The sequence below is a fragment of the Lissotriton vulgaris genome, chromosome 7, assembly GCF_964263255.1.
Source record: "Lissotriton vulgaris chromosome 7, aLisVul1.2, whole genome shotgun sequence".
NCBI lineage: Eukaryota > Metazoa > Chordata > Amphibia > Caudata > Salamandridae > Lissotriton > Lissotriton vulgaris.
The window spans coordinates 101827817-101852053 of record NC_141695.1 but is presented as its reverse complement, the minus strand read 5'-3'; the positions used below and the strand labels follow the sequence as shown (position 1 = coordinate 101852053).

At 46.9% G+C, this 24237-nt stretch overlaps 1 protein-coding gene across 1 annotated transcript in view; it reads left to right on the top strand.

Annotated features, from left to right (window-relative positions):
• LOC147700910 (killer cell lectin-like receptor subfamily B member 1B allele A) overlaps positions 1 to 24237 on the top strand; it is a 439368-nt gene that overhangs the window by 103430 nt on the left and 311701 nt on the right. The gene's annotated exons all lie outside the window — the stretch shown is intronic.

Sequence of the window (24237 nt, the reverse complement as noted above, 5' to 3'; positions counted from 1 at the left end):
TAATCTTAGCCAAGAGCCAGAAAAGAAACCAATAATGGGTGTATTCAAAAAAGTTACTTACACTTGGGAATATGTTACATTTGTTATTTTCTAATAACCTTTGCTACTTTTGGCTACGCAAAAAATCCAAGTGCAAATTTACTTAAAAGGGAAGACTCACATGTCTCTACATCCCAAAAAAGTTTAAGTCACTATTGCCAGAAAAGAACTAGTAGTAAGTCCAGCACCACACTGATCTACCGTCTCATAGAAAATAATAGTCCAGGGTCTTAAAAGAGAACCACATAGGAAATAATAGTAAATTAAATGACATTATTTACAATAGGTAACAATGTACATAAATAAAAGATAATGTTTAAAAATCTAAAAATATAACACATGTATTGTTTCATTATAAAAAAACCTTTTATAATCGCTTTTAATTAACTGAATAAATCACCTATAATAATCAATGCAAATTGAAAATAATTGTAGTAGAAAATTATTATATAATTTATATTTCAGAAAAAAACATTTATGCATTTGTTTTAAATGTAGAAAAAAGTTAACAATGCAACAGCACTGGTAACTTATGTTGCATTACATTTTTTATGTATTTAAATATATTAAATCAATAATAAATAAATAAATAATTTAATTGAACATTATTATTGCCAATGGAGTTTTATTTCAAGTCCCTACCTCCATTATTTCTGTGGGATGATGTTTCAGTACCAGTGGTTAGCCATGTGTGATGCTGGAGTTATATCAGAACTGTGATGGAGTAATTTACAACTACTAGTTGGCACACACAGCAACATACATCAACTCTACTTCAAAAACACTATTGTTAATTAAACACCAGTAAATGCATGTTAATCTAACACTAGAAAAATAATATTGTTTAATTAACATCTTCTCCCTAAAATAAGAAAAGCAAGTTCAGACACTTTTACCCAGATCTATCCAAAGGTAAATTGTTGATAACTGGTGGCTCTAACGCCTACCTCTTCATTGCTTCATTGAAGGGAAAGGGGATCTCCTTTAGGGGACAGAGATGAGTTTTTCTACATTCTATCTCAATTTAAGTATCCACAAAGATCATGGCTGTGGTTACAAACCATTCACAACCTCTTCAATGAAGGAGGACTGAAGACCCTGAGTGGAAGATTCCCACACAATAGCCCCGTACAGAGCACTATTTTGTTCACTATCCATAGCACAAAATTAGATTACATTTGGATTCACATGTTTGATCTCTAACTCTGAAACTGGTTTTTAAACAGTAATCAGGACAGAAAGCAATCGCTATCCGCAAATGATTACACTCATCGTAAATATGCTTTCGATTTATACACTTTACTTAATTACCCTATGCAGAGGTCATTAGTTGTCATCAATAAGGGACATCTACTATGGAGGGGCAATTAATTAATCTGGATTGATTTACCCTAGGACCTTGTCTGCATCGGTAAGGTGTGTTTAGAGTTAAACCAGCATTTTATTCTAACTTCCAAGTGCTTCATGTGGGGTCCATATATGACAACTAAATTATACATTTAGAGTGATTCCATGTTCGTTACAAAAGTGGAAAATAAATAGATACAACGTTCAATCTTAAATTTCAACTAGTAGAAACTTTACGGAAAAGATTCATGGGCAGAAGGGAAGTAAAACCATCGAAACAGTCAACATGCAGTCAGCACCTTTTACAGAGGGTCAATGAAAGAGACACTAGAGCCCTAATTCGAAATATTGAAAAATCAGTTGAATTTCTTAGAAGTTTTTAAAAACCCAAGACTTAATATAATTTTCTGCATTGATCAATTATGCCTATGGTGCAAAAAAGAAATCCTGACATGTTCATATTGTGTCACAATTATGAAGAGCATATGTAACTCACTAAAGTAGACCCTATACATCTGACAGTACAATTACTATCAAAAGTTTTTACAGGCCTATTTCACTCCTTAATGATATGGGAAAGATCCTAGATTGTGCCCTGCATTTATAGGTTGCATGCCTGGGTGGATCAAAATTCTATCCTTATTGATACCCAGACGGGCTTCTGTAAAAGGAATCAGTACCATTGACCAAGCCATTAGAAGGCATATGATTTGTGTCAAAAATACAAAATAACACAAGGCCCTGCTTTATCTGTCTTTCATAGATCTTAAACCTGCTTTTGATTTGGTGGATACGCCTAAAAGTATGGAAAGCCCTCAAACGTTTCGAGATTGAGTAACCATTGCTTCACGCCTTAAAAGATCAGCATGTGTATAACAGTGCTTGTGTTTGATAAGCAGCTGCAGGGGAATGTAGCAACTTCCTTTCTATCCCTCTGGTCTTCAACACGGATATGTGCTTACACCTATATTATTTTCCCTCTTCCTTAATGAAGTTATGAGGTATTTAGAAAAAGAGAAAAATGATGTCCTGAAAGGGAGCAATTAAAATGTAGTTGATTAACTCTTTGGTGAGTGTTAGAAATGGAATCCCTGGCTGGCCAGGGCTTGCGCCAAAGTCAGTCAGAGACCACCACTCCTAAGTCAGGGCAAGGGAGTTACACGCCAAGATAACCCCTGCTCACCCTCTAGGTAACGTGGCGCGAGCAGCAAGGCTAAACTTGGAGGCGATGTGAGTTAAGTATTTGCGCACGCACCCCAGCAACAACACCCAAGGCCCACCACAAAGGAAACTCCACACAAGGTTATATATAAAAATAGCCTTTGTATTATACCAAAACACATTAGATAAAACACACACTTTACAATGTGCCAACAGGCACAGGCAGAATCTACAGGGGATATGTACAAGACAGGGCCACATTGACCACTGTCAGGAATCAGCACTTTTAGAACTTAGTACTAGGTAGAATTAGCACTTAGAACATGGAATATAAATCACTGTAGCACAAAATAGAACATAAAGCACACCACCAGTAACTACTGGTAAAGGTTAAGTACCACCTACGCAATCCTAACCACCTTAGGAACAGGTCACGCAGGGAACCAGGACCTCACTAGCACCACCTGTACTAGCAAGAACAACCACCTACGTATCACAGTACCTGTAGGGGTATAAGCATAGTAACATAACACAAGATGCATCAACAACACATTCAGAGGTGTAAGAACAAGGCACATGACGTATAAAAACACATTCAGAGGTGCCGCAAAAGAACAATTGCGCCAAACTCACATAGGTCACCACCTGTGACTGTCCATAGGCCAACTGGCCTTGTGGGGGCTAGGACGCCCTGTGTCCCAATGTCAGGGGCCTAAACGTGGCAGCTGCCCACGAAGTGCTGGGCAGCTGTGTAGACAATGAGGTGACCACGTGGGAGCCTCCCAGGCTCTGAACAATTACACTGTCCCCCTGAGCCTCTCTGGGCTCAAGCAAATGGGCCACCAACGTTGGAGTCCCCCCTCTGGGTACTCAAAATCAATAAATGCCCCTTGAGCCTCTCTGGGCTCTTAAACAACCAAAGGTGCGGCATGAGCCTCTCGGGGCTCTGAACACTGATTGCCCCGTAGAGCCTCCGTGGCTCTACAAACAACTGTGGCGCCTTCTTGAGCCTCTCTGGGCTCTCAGAAATAAATGTGACCCCACGAGCCTCTCTGGCTCGTCAAACAAGAAATGCCGCTGAAAGCTGGAGTCCCCCCTCCTGGGGGACTCGTGGCACCACAATGCCGCCTGGAGCCTCCGTGGCTTGATAAAGAAAGGATGCCCCTCTAGAGCCCTCGTGGCTTTACAACTACCAGGCCCCAGGGGCTGATGCTGGTCAATGTTCAGCGGGAAGGGAGAAGGGGGCCCAGGTCACGGGGCGGCACCGAAAGCGTGCCTGACACACCCCCCAACCGCTTCACTCAGAGCCCCACTCACCGGTCTCTGGCGGGCGCTCCCCGGGTCTCCAGGCTCCTTCCCAATCCTCGGCAGCTGCGGGGCTCTCCCCACACCACGGGGGCCTGCTGCTGGATAGAAGGCTTCCCTCTCTCCTGGGCGAGTGCACTGGGGCGCAGAGTAGGCTCCTGCCTGCCCCGGTGCTCGTGCAGCCGCAACTTCTTCTGTGGGAGGCGGGATAGGCTCCCGCCCTCCTACATCCGGTTTCCAGTTGTCCCGCCCGGCCTGCCTGACTTCCTGGTCGCGGGCCGGCGGTGATGTTCGGTTTGTCCCGGGCTGCGGCCATGCTACAGGGGGACACACAAGGGGTAGGCTCCCTCCAGAATTTAAATGTAAAGCGAGGTGACACTCGCTACAAAGGGAAATCCTCGGCAATTTGGGGCAAATGCCGGGTGGGCACCAGCTTGGAGCACCAAGCGCTCCCAAGCGCTTCCACGGCAAATACAGCGCTCTCAAGCACTAGGGAGGCGAATCCTGTGGCCAATGCCGGGTGGGCACCGGCCTCCTGCAACAAAGCGCTCCCAAGCGCTATAAGGGCAATAAAGTGCTCCTATGCGCTAGGGGTAAAGACAAAGCTCCAGCCAGGTCTGGAGGCAGGCAGGGGGGCAAGGCTGGGCCCAGAGCCAGCTCACTGGGTCTCCAGGCAGGGAGACACTCCAAGTGGTGGTCCTCCTTGCCCCAGCAACAGCAGCAGCCCCCTCAGGATCCTGGAACAGAACAACCTCTGTGGGGACACAGCCCCATTTTTATACACCACATTCCTTTGTCTTTGTGCAGGGTGGGGGAGAAACCAGTAGCAGCTGGTTTTGGAGCACCCTTGATGTGCTCAATCACCCTTTTCATTCACTGGCAGGACTAGGGTCATCAGTCGCACCACAGGGGGCGGAGCCAGCATTGTGTGGGGAAAACCCAGCCTCATTCAGGACACAGGTGCACTCCTCCCCAGCCATCAGCATGCTAATCTCCACACTCACCACCGGGCTGACCCATCATGACTCCTGGAGCCTGGAATCCTAGCCAGCTCCAGCCAATAACACGCCAGCACCTTCACAGCACACGTACAGCCATGTCTAGAAATGGCACTTCCCCACTAGACACATACAGGCCGCACATACCATTGCGCAGCATTCACTCTCACGAGTTCGCACATACCAAACTTGAGCATGCACGCCTCATGCATCAGGAACTACCAGGGACACTGACATTCCCCATGCATTCCTATGGGAGGGCAGGCCAACCTCACCACATGCACTCAGAGTGCGCACGCACTTTCCACTGGGACACAGTGAAAGTGTGCAGAACTCAAAAATCACCATCACCAGGTCAACATTAAAAGCAAAAAGTTTAGGGGTGAACCTGCCAGAAGGGCCAAGTCTGACACAACCCCCTTTCAGCCAAAACGCAGGGGAGACCAATCACCACCGTGATGGACTTCCCTGCTTGGGGCGATAGAGCATGGACGCGGACCCGCAACTGCAGGGACACCCTCCTGTTCTACGCAATGGTGAACCCATGGGATTCCTTCTCAAAACACTGTCTGGACCAACTGGGCTACCCCACTGGTACTCCCGAGCTGTCCACGGCCAGGACCAGGCCCTGGGCCACCCAGGTGCCACCGGTCCTTGCCTATTCGCAGAGAAGGGGGTAGTAACCCATGGCACATAGTAGCCATTCTCCACTCTTCCTGTCTGCAAGACAGGACTAGACTGCCACTGGTTCTCCAGCCTAGGGTCTACACCCTCAGGCGGACCAGGAGTATCAGGGAAGGCTCTCATCCCCCTACCTCTTCTTCTAGAGTTCCTCCTCCTCCTGCGAGGGGTACCCTTACAACACCACTCCAACCCAGGGTTTAACTCCTCAGGTTGCACTGGGGTCAGAGGTGGGCTCTCCCACCCTCTTCACCCCCTTCCAGAGGTCTGCCCTCTCCCAACTAGAGAGGTTCCTCTGGCAGAAGACCCGATCAGGACACTGGTTGCAGTCGTCCTACCCTTCAGGTCAGGCTGATCCTGAACCTGGCCTCCCAACCTCTGGTCTAAAACCTTTGGTGGAACGATTGCCTGGCACTCCAGGACTTCTGGGGACTCACACACCATGCCCCTGAGGCTAACAAATGACACATATGTTGTGTGACTGTCTGTCTGGTGCAGATCTCTCATCCCCTGTCTACCTGACAGTGCGGGAAGATCCCCCAGACCAGAAGTGGCACCACCTGGGTCCCCCCAAGAAGATCTAGCCCAACTGGTTAGTCCCTGGTCCACTGGTGCATCCACTGGGAAACTCATCCCCCAATCACTCCTCACTTCGGACTTCTGTGCACTCCCTCCTGGAGTAGCACTGCCGGACACTGGAACCCCTGGAGCTCTAGTTACAGATGCTCCAGGTTCCCTAGACAATAGGAGATCTTCCTCAAATGGACTACCAGGACAGCCTAGGTCCCCAACCTGGTGTTCCCTCAAGAAACCATCCAAGTCCTGAGGCAGGGCTTCGGGCGTCTGGGGACCCTCGGTCTCCCTCTCACTCCTGTTCCACTGAGCCAGGCAGTGAGTCCCTACACCCTCCTCGCTATCCTGGGACCTAGCTGGGCTACACTGAGCCTCCTCCACCATGCTGGGCTGGAGGATACCTGAACCACTACTTTTGGAGTCACTCACCAATGACTCTAGAGAACCTCTGGCACTTTCCAATCTGTCTGCTTCCTTAGCAAGCTCCCAAGGATCAAAGGTCTCCAACCTCAACAGGTGTTGCCGCAACTCTGGCCCACAACGACTGAGCAACTGTTCCTTGAGAATAAGATCAAACAGTTTGTCAAAATCAGGTCCCGTGGGAACCTCTCACCACTCAATCAGTGCACACTGACAGTCCCCTGAAAAGTCCCCCCAAGACTGGTGAGACACTTTCCTACTGTCTCTGAACTTCAACCTAATACTCCTCTTCTAGGGAAACAGGTACCAGACTGTGGGAACTGGGGGTGGGACATCCTGCACTGGGCTCTATATAGCTGCCACCACTGGACTCAACCCTCCCTGGGGAATCCAGAAAATCACAATTACGCGCAGGGGATAGTCTACCTTCTAGGGCTATCTTCTCCCTGGCCAAGGCAATCTCAGCCTCTATCCTCACCTGCGCTAAGACCCTCTCAGTCTATAGCTGTTGCTTCTTAACCTCTAGCTGCGCCATAGCCTGGGCATGCTCTAGCCTGAGCTTTTCTAAAGCCAGCTGGTGCTCCCTTTCTCTCCTCCTATCTTCCAGCTCCTCTGGGGACAGGGAAAGGGAAGAAGCGCTGCCTCCTACGCTGGACCCAGCAATGGACTCCCTACCTATGGGGTCTTTGTCCTCTACTGGCATCCAGGTACTGACATCTTCTCCCTCCTCTTCTGAATCTTCAGGGCTCCCCATAGACCCACCACCCTCCTGGTGTGAGGTCCGGGCCCTTTCCTCACCGCGCTCAAGATCCCTTTGTTCCTTACACCATTGGACCAGGTGGTTCCTAAGTTCGTACTTAGTATGTGACCCATCCACCCCTATGTCTCTCTCTCTACAGAACCTTTCAAACTCCTGCATATTGTACCAAACTAGATCACTGAGATCAAAAACAGGCTCCATCTTGGCAGGACGTTCTGAGAAAAGATTACACAGGGAACCTAGGGGTCTGATCTAAACACAGGAGTACACAATTCACAAAGGTATCAGCAAGCTCTCTATCCCAGAGAACTCACACTCACTTGTCTAGTGCCACACACCATTCCTCCACACACAACCCTCCCCTCGGACCAGTAAGGCAGTTTCTACCACCCCTGATTCCTCAACCTGACCACACATGACACAGGTACCAAACTCTGGGCGCAGGGCGGGGGACAAATGTACTGGACACAATTGCACAATGATACCTTCAGGAGAAGAAATATGGAACTTCAGAAAAACAATAATCCCCAAAATGTGGTCATTTAAAATGCAGAGTTTTGTAGTGCGGCCAGTTGCCACTGTGGTACAACGCAAACACAAATCCGTATCCTTACCGCTGCTGCCAATGTTAGAAATGGAATCCCTGGCTGGCCAGGGCTTGCGCCAAAGTCAGTCAGAAACCACCACTCCTAAGTCAGGGCAAGGGAGTTATACGCCAAGATAACCCCTGCTCACCCTCTAGGTAACGTGGCGCGAGCAGCAAGGCTAAACTTGGAGGCGATGTGAGTTAAGTATTTGCGCACGCACCCCAGCAACAACACCCAAGGACCACCACAAAGGAAACTCCACACAAGATTATATATAAAAATAGCCTTTGTATTATACCAAAACACATTAGATAAAATACACACTTTACAATGTGACAACAGGCACAGGCAGAATTTACAAGGGATATGTACAAGACAGGGCCACATGGACCACTGTCAGGAATCAGCACTTTTAGAACTTAGCACTAGGTAGAATTAGCACTTAGAACATGGAATATAAATCACTGTAGCACAAAATAGAACATAAAGCACATATCCAGTAACTACTGGTAAAGGTTAAGTACCACCTACGCAATCCTAACCACCTTAGGAACAGGTCACACAGGGAACCAGGACCTCACTAGCACCACCTGTACTAGCAAGAACAACCACCTAAGTATCACAGTACCTGTAGGAATATAAGCATAGTAACATAACACATGATGCATCAACAACACATTCAGAGGTGTAAGAACAAGGCACATGACGTATAAAAACACATTCAGAGGTGCTGCAAAAGAACAATTGCGCCAAACTCACATAAGTCACCACCTGTGACTGTCCATAGGCCAACTGGCCTTGTGGGGGCTAAGACGCCCTGTGTCCCAATGTCAGGGGCCTAAACGTGGCAGCTGCCCACAAAGTTCTGGGCAGCTGTGTAGACATGGAGGGGGCCACGTGGAAGCCTCCCAGGCTCTGAACAATTACACTATCCCCTTGAGCCTCTCTGGGCTCGAGCAAATGGGCCACCAATGTTGGAGTGTCCCCTACGGGGACTCGAAATCAATAAATGCCCCTTGAGCCTCTCTGGGCTCTTAAAGAACCAAAGGTGCGGCGTGAGCCTCTTGGGGCTCTGAACACTGATTGCCCCGTAGAGCCTTCGTGGCTCTGCCAAAAACTGTGGCACCTTTTTGAGCCTCTCTGGGCTCTCAGAAATAAATGTGCCCCCATGAGCCTCTCTGGTTCGTCAAACAAGAAATGCCGCTGAAAGCTGGAGTCCCCCCTCCTGGGGGACTCGTGGCACCACAATGCCGCCTGGAGCCTCCGTGGCTTGATAAAGAAAGAAATGCCCCTCTAGAGCCCTCGTGGCTCTACAACTACCAGGCCCTAGGTGCTGATGCTGGTCACTGCTCAGCGGGAAGGGAGAAGGGGGCCCAAGTCACGGGGGCGGCACCAAAAGCGTGCCCGACACACCCCCCAACCGCCTCACTCAGAGCCCCACTCACCGGTCTCTGGCAGGCGCTCCCTGGGTCTCCAGGCTCATTCCCAATCCTCGGCAGCTTCGAGGCTCTCCCCACACCACGGAGGCCCCGCTGCTGGACAGAAGGCTTCTCTCTCTCCTGGGCGAGTGCACCGGGGCGCAGAGTAGACTCCTGCCTGCCCCGGTGCTCGTGCAGCCGCGACTTCTTCTGTGGGAGGCGGGGTAGGCTCCCACCCTCCTACATCCGTTTTCCGGTTGTCCCGCCCGGCCTGCCTGACTTCCTGGTCGCGGGCCGGCGGCGATGTTTGGTTTGTCCTGGGCTGCGGCGGTGCTGCGGGGGGACACACGAGGGGTAGGCTCCCTCCAGAATTTAAATGTAAAGCAAGATGACACTCGCTACAAAGGGAAATCCGCGGCAATTTGTGGCAAATGCCGGGTGGGCACCGGCTTGGAGCACCAAGCGCTCCCAAGCGCTTCCACGGCAAATACAGCGCTCTCAAGCGCTAGGGAGGCGAATCCTGCGGCCACTGCCGGGTGGGCACCGGCCTCCTGCAACAAAGCGCTCCCAAGCGCTATAAGGGCAATAAAGCGCTCCCATGCGCTAGGGGTAAAAACAAAGCTCCAGCCAGGTCTGGAGGCAGGCAGGGGGACAAGGCTGGGCCCAGAGCCAGCTCACTGGGTCTCCAGGCAGGGAGACACTCCAAGTGGCAGTCCTCCTGGCCCCAGCAACAGCAGCAGCCCCCTCAGTATCCTGGAACAGAACAACCTCTGTGGGGACACAGCCCCATTTTTATACACCACATTTCTTTGTCTTTTTGCAGGGTGGGGGAGAAACCAGTCACAGCTGATTTTGGAGCACCCCTGATGTGCTCAATCACCCTTTTCATTCACTAGCAGGACTAGGGTCATCAGTCGCACCACAGGGGGCGGAGCCAGCATTGTGTGGGGAAAACCCAGCCTCATTCAGGACAAAGGTGCACTCCTCCCCAGCCATCAGCATGCTAATCTCCACACTCACCACCGGGCAGACCCATCGTGACTCATGGAGCCTGGCATCCCAGCCAGCTCCAGCCAATCTCACGCCAGCACCTTCACAACACACGTACTGCCATGTCTAGAAATGGCACTTCCCCACTAGACACATACACGCCGCACATACCATTGCGCAGCATTCACTCTCACAGGTTCGCACATACCAAACTCGAGCATGCACGCCTCATGCATCAGGAACTACCAGGGACACCGACATTCCCCATGCATTCCTATGGGAGGGCAGGCCAACCTCACCACATGCACTCAAGAGTGCGCACGCACTTTCCACTGGGACACAGTGAAAGTGCGCAGAACTCAAAAATCGCCATCACCAGGTCATCATTAAAAGCAACAAGTTTAGGGGTGAACCTGTCAGACGGGCCAAGTCCAACAGTGAGGATGCAGTTATTTTGTTACAAACATTACAAAAAAACATAAATTGTTAGCCAACATTCAGAGGTTTTGTGAGGAGAATGATCTCCAATTCAATCCTGCAAAAACAAAGATCATGGCAATGTATCCTTCACACCCTCTCAAGAGGTCTCCAGGAGTTAGTGGGCAATTTGTTGATACTGTCATATCATACGACTATTTGAGCATCTTCTTTAATCATCAATTGAATTGGAATAACCAAATTCACAAGGCTGCAACTATCCTGAAACACATATCAAAAGCCATCCTCGGATTTAAAAACAAGCCCGGAACGGCTGCAAGTGTTATAATCCTACAAGTGTAGAGGCAGAAACAGTAGCATCTCAGACATACGGCGCTGAACTATAAGAATATACCTCAGCGACCATAAACAGAGCGAGTAACGGAGAGTTTTTTTAAGAGTATTGTTAAAGCTTGGGCCCAGGATTCTGCTGATCTCACTGTTTTGAAGCTTTGAATTTCTCCAGCATCAGAAGTCATTCCTAACGCTGATTCGACTGAATAGAAATAATCCTGGATGAATTTACCTAAAAGCGTAATTTGAAATGATTCTACTTCACAAGCTGTTCAATAAAGCATGGGCACATTATGTGAAAAGAACTTTGGTCGATCTGGGGTATAGTTGCTTTTGTCCCAACCCAGACTCAACAACTACTGATGCTAGCTTGAAATTCAAGGATTTATTTCCAGTTTAAAGTGGAAACAGGTACTTCATGCACATAATCTTCATGCTTCACAGCTGGCGATCCTTCTATAAAGCTCATATGGTGGGGGAGGGGGGGTCAGAGCCCTGTCTCAACATAGTTTACTAACCGAGCTATTACTGAACGTTATGATTGTGAGAGTGGTGGGCGCGACACCCTACTAAATTTTTTACTATTTTGCACTAAAACTCACAATCTGCGCCATGAATGGCTTTTGGCGGCTTTTAAATTGCTCTCTACAACATGTAATAATGCACTTGCACTTTGCTACAGGGCAATATCCCCCTGATTTATATGGCGGCTCCAAGATACCAATGAGCAGCCTGGATCATGATGAGGAGATCAGTTCAGGCCATAGACTAGGGATAGTCTTGTTATGCTACATTTTCTGTCACTGGATTTGCACTTTAATTTGTAATCTAAATTTATAAAATAGGTGATGTGCATGGCTTATAACCGTACCTTTTTAAAGTATATTTTCATTTTTTATTAATGATATTTTTTGTTTTATGATTATAACTGTTATGGTTTATGCTGAAAACAATAAAAAACAAGCATTTGCAGTGCAATAGGTCTCACATTTATGTGAGTTTAAGCTATTGGCATTGTAAATGACAAGCTTTTTTTATGTTTTAAAAATGAAAGAAAAATAAAAGGCATTGTTATTTGCAATGTCAATAGCTCAAACTCTTGTAAATACGAGACCTATTGCATTGCAAATACTTGTTATATCTTAGTAACATGATCTGATCTTCCTTACACATGCACAAGAGCTTTTAAGAACTTGTAGTTGCCCATCCTAAAATGCAATGAAAAAGTGAGACAAGTGTGCAGTAATGTGAAACGCCGTTCGCAGTTTGTGTTCTGCACATCTTTGGAAAGGGTGCGGTCTAGACCCCTCAGCTCGCTGGTACTGATGCAGTGAGATCGTAGCGGAAATGGAGGATTCCGTGACACTGAGTTCCTTCACTCTGTGCCGATGTCCCAGTCCAACACAAAGGATGCTGTGCCCCATCTCCTCAAAGTAACTCGAAGAGATATCTCGCCAGCCTTAGGGACGCGCCACTCACCCCTCCACCCAACGCACCCAGTTCCCTGCTTCTCCATTACTGCGCAGTGTGTGCCACACCTCGAGAGAGGTGTGTCCTTAGAGAGCAGGAGACCTCCAACAGGCTAACTAATGTGGGGCCGAAGAGGTGTCTTCATCAGCCTCGCAGACAGCACCACCTTTGCCCCACCTCCCGAACACTGGCTGTTTCGCTTATTCATTATTGCGCAGTGCTCGTGCTAGGCCTGGTGACTGGCACACGCGGATTGAGAGAGAAAGGGACTCACATAACAAACTGCAAGCAACTGGAGATATGGCTTCACTAACCTTGGTGACAGCCCTTTCTAACCCCCCGTTCCGGCGACACACATGTACAGAGAGTGCAAGTGACCACATCGATCTGACAAGATACTCAAGACATGTCTTCGACAGCCTCAGTGACAGCCCTTTCCTAGCCCCCCATTCCCTATGCACACCCTGATATTACTGCGCAGTATGTGTGCCATGGTGAGCAGTGGGTTATACTGAGTGAAAGTGACCAGACTCGGTGGCAGCTGCTTCCTTTCGCTCCATTCTGGACACATACTATGTGTTGTGCATAGTGCGGGTGTAACTGAGAGAGAGCGAGACGAGTGCAGCGAGCCGTTGTGGCCACCAACGGCCTGACAAGTCACTCAAAGGTGTTGTCATCAGCCTCGGAGACAGTCTCTTCTAAGCCTCTTTTCCAGACACACTCTGTTTCCTAATTGCCCATCACGGCACACACTTTGCATGCGCCAAGCCTTGCATAGGGGCGTGGACAGAGAGTGCAAGATACCGTCAACGAGCTGACCAGTCACTTGGGGTAACTTGAGGAGCCCTTTTGTATCCCTCAGCTCTGGACGCGACGGAAAATTAGTGCTCACAATTGTAAATAACAAGTACCATGCAACACTCGAGGTAAAGGGGCCAGTAGCCATGGAATGATAAACATGCCAACATGGCCGTCTTAAGGAGGGACTAACAGCCTATAAATCAACCAGAAGGCAGCATTTAGAAAGGACAAAGACAAAAGCCAATGAAAATGATGGGCGGAGAGTGGGCGGAGCTTCCAATCCATACTATTTACTGCATGCCTCGCAAAGCGAGCAGCGCATGTGCCTTACCACTATAGGCTCGACCTAAAAAACGACGTACTATCATCTGGATGAATGCTTTGTGAGAGTTTCTTTAAAAAAATGTGTATATAAAATCCTGTTTCTTACCTCTCGCGCTACAGGCCTAAAATCATGTTCTCATTGATCTGCTCAAAAAATCTCAGGTTTCTCAGGCCTTATTTTTTATTTTTTTATTTTTTTTATTTCAAATCTTTTTTATTGAAGAATAAGGATAAAAATAAAGACAATACAATAAATCTTTAAAGGTACAAATGAGCAAATTCTTGGTATCATGACACTTACAATAATCAAAAAGCAAATCAAGGGGAGAAGATAAAAAAAGGGAGAGAGGGAAAGAGAGGGAGAGGAGAGAAAAGATAGAGGAGAAGAGAAAAAAGAGGTGAGAAGAGAGAGGACAGGCGTATCCATAGGGCAATAGTAGTTGGTTTATCCAGACTTGGCACACTGTGTGTGTAGCAGAGAATATACAGTAAGTATACAAAAACAAAAGCAAACACCTCAAATTCCACCTAGATACTGTCTAGTAAAGCCGAGTGTTGAGATGCATATCATGGTGGTTCAAAGTGGGAGGATGACGCATCCAGGGATGTCCAGAGTTTTTTGTTCGAAGGCTTCCAAGTGGCTGACTGTAGTGCAGGATTATCAGCCCCTCTTAGAAATGAAAGCCATTCCAGCCACATTTTGAAGTTGACTTCATCAAAATTTTTCCATTTGTAAAGAATGACCTTGCATGCCAATGTCAGCATAATATCAAGCAATTGTCTGTCATGAATGTCCGGCAGTTGTGTTTCCAGAGGACCTAAAATGACATATATGAATTCCTGGACAGGCGTGATTCCAAGCACCTGTTGAATGTATGTAAATATTTTACTCCAAAATGATCGCAATAGGGAACAATGAAAAAACATGTGTGCCAAGTCACCAGGAGCTTCTTGGCAGTTCCAACAGGTAGGCGTATCCCTCAGTTTACATTTAAACAATCTCTGGGGGGTCCAGAACACTCTATTTAACAGCATATATTTCGTTTGACATAGGATCGGGGATATCTTGTTTGTCAGTGCAGTGTTGTGTATCACCTCCCAGTCTAATGCAATGCCTGTTTAATTAGGTTCGGATTCCCACTTACTTTCGGTCAGCCTATGTGGTTTCTTGGGTAGGGGGAGGAGCAATTTATATATTCTTGATACAAAATGGTCAGCATGGTATAGTATTCGTAGCCGGGTCACAAGCCAGGGTAAGTCTGTACTGAGGGGGCATTTGGAGATAGCGGCCTTCAGTTTTAGGAACTGGTAAAATTCTATGGGTGGTAAGCTAAACTTTTCTTGCAATGTCGAAAAGGGCAGGGGTCTGCCATTATCATAGAGGTCATTTACTATGTGTATACCTTTCCCAGCCCACATTTCCCAGTAAAGGGTTTTCCCTTCTATCCGGATCTTAGGGTTATGCCATAGTGAGAGTAGGGTGGATCTCTTAAACACCAGAGCAGTCTTATGGTACTGGTCAAGTCGGAGAAGTGCTCTTCTGGTATTTAGAAGGATGTATTTAGAGTGAGGTATATGGGCCAGATCCATGGTGAGGAGAGACGAGAGGGGTGCATCTGCCATTAGCGACCGCTCAATAGTTAGCCATACTGGAGTGTAGGATGTATCTTCAACCAGCCAAAGGGCCCCTTGCTTACAGAGGAAAGCCGTTTGGTAGTTCCTAAACGAGGGCAGGCCCAGGCCGCCTTTATCTTTTGCTAGTTGCAGCTTTCTGAGTGATATCCTGGCTTTTTTCCCTCGCCATAGGAACTCTCCGAACAGCTTGTCTACCTTCTTAATAAATTCGTCTGAGAAAGTCATGGGGAGCATGCTAGCCAGGTAGTTAACTAGAGGCGTGCACATCATTTTTAGAGTCTCAACCCTACCCCACCAGGACAAAAATTTTGGTGACCAGCTGTCTAGCAAAGTGGATATCTTTTTTAATGTTGAGTCTTCATTTACCTTCAGAGTCGTAATCAAGTCCTTCTCAAAGTCTAGGCCCAAATATTTGAAAGCTTTCGGTTGCCAGGTAAGGCCAGATGCTCCCAGAATTCCTTTATCCCCGATGTTGTTTAGTAACTTCACCTCTGTTTTATCCTTGTTTAATTTATATCCTGAGACTCTAGAGAACCCCTCAATTGTGTCCATCAAGGCCGGGATAGCCTCGTCAGCTTTTTCCGTCAAGATCAGGACATCGTCGGCGTATGCAGTCAGTTTTACAGTGCAATCGCCAAATGGAACCCCAGCAATGGCTTCATTGTGTCTGATATGCCACAAAAAGGGTTCTATTGCCAATAAGAACAGAGAAGGCGATAGTTGGCAGCCTTGTCTCGTCCCTTGTTTTAGGCAGAAAGAGGAAGAGAAGGAGCCGCCCGCTCTGACCTTAGCAGTAGGGCCGGCATACAAAGCCATTACGAGTTTAGTAAATGTCTCTCCTAGGTTGAAGTTGCGTAACACTGCCTCAAGGTAGGACCAATCCACCTTGTCGAAGGCTTTTTCCGCATCTAGTGTGACTGCCACCGTGGGGGTTGTCAAAAGCTTCGCTTTTTCTAGAGCATGGGCCAGTACTCTAGTGTTATCACTAGATAGTCTATGTTTTAAGAAACCCGCTTGAGACGGATGTACTAGGGTAGGGAGGACTTTTTGCAGACGGGCTGACAAGATCATGGCTAGTAATTTACAATCAAGGTTAATCAGGGAAATCGGCCTGTAGTTCTTTGGAAGTGACGGGTCTTTGCCGTCCTTAGGCAGGACTGCAATAGTCGCCTCTGCCAACGTGCCTTTGACTTCTCCTGACTCCGTAAATTCGTGAAAGAGGTTCAGAAGAGGATCAACCAAGTCCGTTGCAAAACTTTTATAAAATTTGGCCGTGAAGCCGTCCGGACCTGGTGCTTTCCCACATTTTAACCCCCTGATCGCTTTTTCCACCTCATTAGCCAAGATCGGCCCATTCAGACTGAGTTGCTCCTCAGGCTTTAACTTTGGTAGTACACATTCTTGTAGATATTCCTGAATTTTGTCCTCCACAACCAACTCGTTTTTAGCGTATAGGTCCTCATAGAAGTCTTTAAAGACCTCGGTTATCTTTTGGGGGTCCGAATGAGCGACTCCCGCTGAGTCCCTGATAACATTAATAGCATTCTTTTGTACTTTAAATTTTAAATATGCTGCCAGACTCTTACCGGCTTTATTAGACTCACATAGCTTAAACCTTCTCTTCCTATCCAGCCACACTCCCGCCCTTTCGCTCACTAGCTTGTTATATTCGTATTTTCTGCGGGTCATGATATTGAACGTTTCCTGGTCCCTTGTCATTTGGTGTTTGTTCTCTAAATTAGCTATCTCAGCTTCCAACCCTTCTAGCTTCGCATTACAATCCCTATTCATTGCTGAACGGATTTTGATGCACACCCCCCTTATTGTACTTTTCAAGGCCTCCCATCGCACTAGTTCTGAAGTGTCCCCTCTCACATTAGTCTCCAAATAAGATCTAATAGCCTCCAAAATTTTAGTCCTATTCTGTTCTTTGTGCAGGATTTCTTCATTGAGTCTCCAGGACGTTTGTTTAGGGGACGGTTTAATGTTACTGATGGATAAATATATACATGAATGGTCCGACATTACCCTTGGCTCAATTGAAGTATCCTCTATCCTTGCTACGCCATTTTGTGTAATGAAAATGTAGTCAATACGGGAGAACGAGTCGTGAGGGGGAGAGTAGAATGTGTAGTCTCTATCAGTGGGGTTTTGTATTCTCCACGCATCAATTAAATGGAATTGTTGGCATAGTTTGATGAAGGCATTATGTGACTTGTTTGGCTTGAATGTACACTTAGAGTCCCTATCTAAGGCCGGGTCAAACGGAAGATTAAAGTCACCCCCAATTATGTGTATCGCCGTATCAGGTACCGTTGCAATCTGCTTGACTAAATCCTGCCAGAATTCTAAATCATTAGTGTTAGGTGCGTAAACATTAGTGACAAAAAATTCCGTGTTATCCTTAGTAAGTTTCACCGTAACCCAGCGACCTTTTTCATCCGATGAGGATGACAGTAGCTCTACCTTGGACTTCTTTGACATTAATACCAGAACCCCATTCTTTTTACCGAGTGCACTAGATCCTACAACCTCTGTATAAAACTTGTTGCGCAGGGTGTAGAATTGTTTAGCATCCAACTTGGTTTCTTGCAGCAGAACAATGTCCCCCTTTTGTCTCCGCAAATAGTCTAATATCTTTTGTTTTTTAACGGGCTGATTCAGACCCTTAACATTCATGGATAAAACTTTCAATTGATCAAGAGAGGTTGTACCAAGTGGAGTGGACAATGTTCTATGTGACATTTACAACGGTGTATGTGTCATGGTTGTACCAAGAGAGCCAAGGGAAAACATAGTACTCGGCGCATCATGTAAAGGACATATTGTTCTGCTACTTAAGATGAAATACATTCGAGAACCACAATCAGATACTTGGGTGCCCAAGGATATAGCGCGCCTGGTCTGAGTATAGACATACAAACACATCATATGCATGATGCCACTTGTCCAATCAAGAGCAAAGAGATAGATCAGAAAGGAAAGAAGTGGTACGGAGAGGAGAGGAAAAAGAAAGAAGAAGAATGAAGGAGAAAGAAGGAAAAATAATACAAACCATAAAACACAGCACCCATCCCGCCCAATCCCACGCAACGCCCCACCCCACCCACCCCAATTGTGATACAGAAGCATGGCGACGTGAGGAAAACCGCAGTAACCCCCCCGCCTAAACTTAGTCATGTATAGACATTGGAACAACAATACATAACGAAAAATGCATATAAAAGGCTATGCAAGCCGTGGAACGGTGGAATGATGCAGCAAAACCAACATGTGATCAACAGCGCCCATTCACTATACATTCCTGGTAAATCAGAAGAATTTCTGAGTGCTCACTAAACTATGATTATCTAACAGAAATTTGAGAATACAACATCATGGCCCATTGGAAGGTATTATAGCGTCATATCCCACATCAAAGGCACGAAATGGCTAGTAAAATCTAAGTCGTCGCATCAGTGGCGAATAACCTAAGCAAAGAACAGTAGAACATCAATAATCAGTAATCAAAGAGTCACAGTATTGCCAGAACGAATCCGGTCTACTCCGAGTAACCTGACAGTGTACCAAAGTCTGGTGTTAGACAACACGTTACAATTTATATATCACCGGCCATCGTCTCATTGGAGCCAACAAGGCTAGCCAGCTTTAGTCAGGAGGGTCAGATCAATAGCAGCTGGACCACGCCAGCTTGAACCAGAAAGGCAAAGTAAAGAGACTTCCAGGACATCATAGAGCTTCTAGTGTTGGGAGGTTTCCGTAAACTTGAGACCTATCCTGTAGGAACCCAGCAATAGATAAGCGCATCAGGCTTTTAATAACAACAGAGCACAGAAAACTTTATGATAAGACCTAACGTGGTCACTTGTATCCTGAAGCAGAAGCCGAGGCCGATAGACCATCCGGGTTATTAGTTTCCATGTCGCGCTCCATGTCTCGTTCTTCCACGTCCTCAAGCATGCGCTTGAGCTTCATTGGGTCCGTAAAGTAGTGAGACGATCCTCGTATCGTCACCCGGTATTTTGCTGGGCCCACAAAGCCAAATTGGTACCCCTTCACTGACAGATGTGGACGAAGGGCGAGGAAGGCCTTCCTTGTTTCGACGGTCTCCTTACTGTAGTCTTGAGAGATGTAGACCTTGGTGTCCTTCCACAGAATATGATTGTGTTTTCTCACGAAGGGTAAGATTTGCTCCACATGTTGGTAGCGTAAGGGTTTACATACGATGGGTCTTGGTCCTCTCTGTGTTTTAGTGATTCTCCCTGGCACTCTATGCGCTCTGTCAAATTCCAGAGGACTTGCAAAAGTCATGTTTGTGGCTTTAGTGAACCAGGATTCCAAGAACTTGATGCATGAACCTTCTGATTCTTCTGATCCTTCCGGAATTCCAAAGATGCGTAGGTTCCCCCTCCTGTTCCTGTCCTCCAACTCGGCTAGTCGTCTGGTTGTCTGTTCAGAGGAGATGTGGAGGTGTTTCAAGGCCGTTGAGGTTTTAACCTCTATGTCTTCCAGGCGACTGATCCGGGATTCTGTTTCTGTTAGGCGCGCATTAGTGTCTCGGATATCTTGACGGATTGCCACCACTTCCTCCTTAGTGACCTTGGCTAAGTCCTTCACCTCGTCTAGCCTGTTTAATATCATATCCAGTGCATCCGGAGTAACTTTCTTTGGCTTGTTTGGTGACCCCGGGTTCGAGTGGTCCGATTTAAGTCTCTTAAGGGTTCCCTGATCTTTGGTATCCATTGTAACCTTCTCTGGGATGCTTAGGTGTTTAGGCAGCAACTTGAGGGCTCTCTTCCGGCACTCACGCAGCGCAAAGCAGACAGCACCAGCCTAAATAGGAGATTAGACAGCCAGCACCCAGATCACTGACATTAATAGCATTACGCAGAAGGCATCCGAGGAGCAGAGCGACCCATTTGTTCATTTATCATGTGCACATGGTGTTAGATGAGACTGGAACATTAGGGAGCCCCCTGTGGGTTGATGTCAAGCAATTCAGGTGTTCACTTCAGCAGACTTGGGTTTCCATGCGCAGGACATCAGACAGCCTGATCAATACGTGCATCGGAATCATTAGAGAGTGCTTTATGGGTTAATGGTTTTATAGGTTAATGATATACATTCCAGGCACACAGCGCAGCAATTATCACCTCTCTCTGAAAGTCCTGAATATGCAACTAAATCCTTTCCCACATGTCTAATTGGCTACTAGCAATGCTTGCCTGGCGTCAAAAACAGTCTATTTGGGTGAAGTTAATGTGGGAAGAGACCTTGCTTCGGTGCTCAGGCATTACCGAGTGGCGGCCGCCATCTTGGTAAAGGTCAGTGAAGTCTATGAATGGCCGATCCCACTGCACTCATTCTATCGGCAAAAGTCGGCTGTCTGCCCCCGTGCGCTAATGTCCGTGAACGCGCTCACCTATTGCAGCTTTCCCTGCGCTGCCGGGTTTTCCGCTGTGTCTCTGTGAGAGCTTACTTCGCGCTCCGCTGTCCGTCCCTCAGCCGCGCTGCCGCCATTAAAGTCCGAAGCCTCAGTCGGTGCCGCTCTTGAACCGCTGCAGCTCCGGGCACGAAAATCAGCTCATCATGGTCGGGGAGTGATTCGATGCACAAATCCTCAGTCACATCCCCGCTGCTGGCATGGAAAAGTGTTCCAATTTTAGATAAAGACGCTCGTGGCGGGAGGAGAGACGCTTCAAACCGCCATCTTCCTCGGCGTCCAAGCCACGCCCCTCTCAGGCCTTATTTTTAATCACATTATCTAATAGCAGCTGTAGATAAATACATTGAGCATATAAAGGTTCCACTTTACAAGCCACAAATGAAAAGGACGCTTCAGTGAATCTCATCTGCCAGTATTATGAGATGCTGAAGGTGAGGCATGATGTTTGTGAAACAAGAGAAGTTTGAGGTCTAGGAGCAAGAGAGGGAACCAATACTTAGATTAGTTTACTAATCAATATTATATCTCCCCTTCGTAATCACAGATCTTATTCTTGAGGAGACTCCACTTCCTAGACACACCCACATTGTCACAACTACCCAAAATGAAGCTACTTTCCAAAAAGGGAGGGAGAAATCTTCTCTGGACGATGGGAAGGCATCCCTACCTGTACTGCCTTAGATGTCAGACACAGATGAGCAGTTTCTTCCATTTTATCTAGAATTGTACTAAGATGATACAATTGCATTTGCTTCCCGTTCTTTGACCCCCACTGAAGAAAAATGTTCTGCCACTGAGCAGGTGGGAATATTTTAAGCAGTATATCTGGGGGAAGAAAGGTTATTCTGCGTATTGACCATTAACCACTTACCAAAGTTTCAACCACTAATGGACTTCTCTAAGGCTAAGCCCGTATGTCAGTTAGGATTTTTGATTATAATTATGATGTACAATATGTTCCAGGTGCAAAGAATGTGGTTGATGATTATTTTGAGTCGCATAACGCTTCCATTGAGTCAGGTCTTTGAGGATATGGTGGAGGAAGTTTGTGTGCAAACATTTCAGAAGAATTTCAGGGCATTTCCAGTGAAAATGCAAGTGGGCACACAAATAGGATTTATTTTGTTCTGATGTGTTGTTATATCTGAACCCTTCAGGTAGTGTTTCGCCAGACATTTTGCTTTCTTCTCCCAGGTTTTGCTGATTCCCTTATGGTTGCCATACGCATTAGGGCACTTTGCCACTGTCGCTGCAGTGGGAAAGAGCGCATGCACACTCCCTACACCCAGTAGGGAATTTTGTTTATTTGGTTTGCGTGTACACAGCTGGTATTTTCCAATACTTGACCAGCCTACCATTACAGACTGGTGCGTGTGTGCACCGCTGGTATTTCCAAATCCACAACCAGCCTGCCATTTGTAGACTGGTGTGAATGTTGCACCACTAATATTTCCAATTATATGACTAGCCTGCTACTGCAGACTGATGTGCGTGTGCTACACTGGTATTTCCAAATCTGTGGCCAGCCTGTATTGCGGGCTGATGTGCTTGTGCACCGCTGGTATTTCCCAAATACGTGTCCAGCCTGTCATTGCAGATTGGGGTGCATGTTGCACCAGTGGTGTGCCTAAGCCTGTGTCCAGCTCGCCATTGCCGGCTGTTGGGCACACCAGCACTGATGGAGCCTTGGAATACATGTCCAGCCTGACACTACAGACTGGAACTGTGGGCTGCAACCATGGATTGCAGTGGTGCAGCCTCATCATGTTTCCTTTCATAGGAATTGTAGTGACAACCCCTTTCCAATGGTAAAGGTGACTTTCTTTGGATTTGTGTGGAATTGCCACTACTAACACCTGGGCATCTCTGTACTCTAAAACTCTCTTGTGTGCCTTTGAGCTTGGTTCCAGTCCACACTGGAGGTTAGGGAGCATATCTGGGCATTCCCCAGGGACAGCTATAAAACACTGGGCATGCAACAGGAACAAAAAGACATCTCCCATCTGCAGGCCTAGCAGGAGAGACTGGAGGGAGAGGTTTTAACGCTTGGTCTCTGGAGCCAGATCATGGCTCTACTACATTTTAGGATCTGCATTCTAAGGCCTCATGGCAGACAGGACTGAAATTTAGGGGCGACATCTGTGGTTCAAAGGCTAAACATTTGAACCAACTCCAACTTCAAAGACACACTGCAGTGTAACTACAAGTGCCACACTTCAGCAAGTGGTGAGATATGCTTGTGGGGACCTGGAACGGGAGAACCTGCAACTATATGGTGCACACTGCCAGAGGAATCTGTTTTGTGCAAGGAGGATTACTGCCATTGAAAGGGACCGGTGCCCTTTCTGAATAGAGGCTGGCCTGGGCCAACTACCTGCTACTGTATGATGCCCGCAAGTGTCCTCTCTAAGGCTTTCTCAAGCTTTCCTCCTGTTGTTCAGAGGACTCAGAGACATCAAGCTCCCCTGCAAGGAAGCCACACCTTCTACTGTGACACCTGGAGATCAATGCCATCTCAAGTGCCCACATCATGGGGCTCTTGGCATGCATAAGCGTCTTGGTGGTGATGAGTAGATTCACCGGTTGCAGGTTCCCGAGTGATCCGCTTAGTCGATCGTGCCGTTTCTCTCTCGAGTGACACGCCGACTGCATGCTCATTGTGTGCGGTGTCCGATTCACCACTTGCAAGCTTCAGGGGTGGGGTTGTAACTGTAGTAGTGCCTCATTCTACCTTTGAGAAGTCATCAGTGATGTCATGAGTGATGTCCCTGACCATGTCATGAGTGATGTAATATGTGACGTCATCAGCAGTGCATTGCGGGCGCGCAAGTTATAGTTAGGTGAACTAACTATAACAGGGGAATTTCTATGGTTTTGTACAAGTGAAATGTCCAGCTAACTATAACGCCCCTGAAATCTATGTTTTTTTCAGTGAATATCTAAGGTTTTTTAAATACTAATTCCTAACTATAACGTGCCTAAAACCAATGTTTTTTTCAGTGAATTTCGAAGGTTTTTTAAATGCTAATTTCTAACTTTAACGTGACTGAAACCTATGGTTTTTTAAGTGAATTTCAAAGGTTTTTTAAATGCTAGTTTCTAACTATACCTATAGAGGTAGGACATGAGAAGAAAGAAGAAAAAACGCACAGAAAGAAGAAAAATAAATGCAGAAAGAAGAAACAGAAGTCCTCAAAGACGAAGAAAAGTGCAGGAAGAAGGAAGATGTGCAGAAAGAACAAACAGAGGAGCAGAAAGAAGCCTTGTGGCAAAATCATCATGTACCCTCAACTTTTTCAGATGGGTGCTGGTGGTAACTGACTCTGACTAACCAGTCCTAGGGCCAGTGCTATGCTAAAAGACACTTAGAATAAAGTTAAAACACCTACATACACTAGGGAACACTCTGCGTTGGGGTACCCCTGTGATTAGCATGATCTCTTCTGTAAGCCCCTAGTATATAATAGGGCAGGGGGATTAAAACTACCTATTAAAGCGCACCACAGGGCAC